This window comes from Gekko japonicus, unplaced genomic scaffold (assembly GCF_001447785.1).
Source record: "Gekko japonicus isolate JY-2015 unplaced genomic scaffold, Gekko_japonicus_V1.1 scaffold4597, whole genome shotgun sequence".
NCBI lineage: Eukaryota > Metazoa > Chordata > Lepidosauria > Squamata > Gekkonidae > Gekko > Gekko japonicus.
The window spans coordinates 84,068-85,674 of record NW_015166577.1 but is presented as its reverse complement, the minus strand read 5'-3'; positions in this window follow the sequence as shown (position 1 = coordinate 85,674).

Sequence of the window (1,607 nt, the reverse complement as noted above, 5' to 3'; positions counted from 1 at the left end):
TTTGACCATACAGACTTTGGTGTAGTGGTTAAGTGCGCAGCCGTGGACTCTAATCTGGGAGAACCGGGTTTGATTCCCCACTCCTCCACTTGCACCTGGCTGGATGACCTTGGGCAAGCCTAGTTCGGACAAGAGCTGTCCTTGAAAAAGAGCCGTTTCTGTCAAGAGCTTTCTCAGCCCCACCTACCTCACAGGGTGTCTGTTGTGGGGAGGGGGAGGGAAAGGAGTTTGTAAGCCACTCTGAGACTCCCTTGGGTAGTGAAGCGCAGGGTATAAATCCAATCTCTTCCTCTTCTTTTCTTCTTCTTTTGTTGGCAGGGCGATGTCTTTCTGCTTTCCTCCCAAGGAGCAGGCATGTAAAAAAATATAGATGGACATGTGAAGTCCTAAAGATAATCTATTACAAAGTTGATAAACAACTAACATTTAATACATTCATACATTATCAATATGGTCCACACAGGACTCCTTAAACACCTTAAATATTAGAGTACAGCCAAATACTCTTCCTGTACAGGCAAGGACTTCCCGTGGCTAAGATATTCATACATATTCAATCAACAACTAACATTTAATACATTCATACATAATCAATATGGTCTACACAGGACTCCTTAAACACCTTAAATATTAGAATACTGCCAAACACTCTTCCTGTACAGCCAAGGACTTCCCGTGGCTATTCATACATATTCAATACGGTCCACACAGGACTCCTTAAATACAATTAAATATATTCGAGTACGGCCAAGCCCTCTTCCTGTACAGCCAAGGTCTTCTCTAAAGTGGTCGGTGGCAACGAATGCCCAGGTTCTCTTTGTTTCAGTATTTCCTTTCCTCAGACCACCTTCCAGAAGAACTACAAAAGAAGACTTCAAGCAAGTAACAGGAAGAGAGTTTGGCTGTGTCTGTGCTTCTGTTTTGTACTGTTTCAGTATTTCCTTTCCTCAGACCACGTTCCAGAAGAACTACAAAAGAAGACTTCAAGCAAGTAACAGGAAGAGAGTTTGGCTGTGTTCTAATGTTTAAGCTGTTTCAGGAGTCCTATGTGGACCATCTTGAATATGTATGAATGTATTGAATGTTAGTTGTTTATAAAGTTTGTAATAGATTTATTGTCGATGGCTTTCACCGCCGGTGTTCATTAGCTGTTGTAGATTTTCCGGGTTGTCTGGCCGTGGTCTTGGCATTGTAGGACCTGACGTTTCGCCAATAGCTGTGACTAGCACCCTCAGAGGTATAGCACAGAAAGATGGAGTACTCTCTGTGTCAAGGTCCTACACCGACAGAATCTTGACGCAGAGAGTACTCCATCTTGTACACAGAGAGTACTCCATCTTTCTGTGTTATACCTCTGAGGGTGCTAGTCACAGCTACTGGTGTAACATCAGGTCCTACAGTGCCAAGACCACGGCCATACAACCCAGAAAATCTACAACGGCTTTGAATTAGATTATCTTTAGGACTTTACATGTCCATCTGTATTTTTTACACAGCGCTACAGCCTCAGTACTGAGATTTTGTATCAAACTTGCTTTCACTGTTGTTACCATTATGTATTTATACAACCTCCCCCAGAAATAATGGGCCCTACCCGAAGCTCCCCA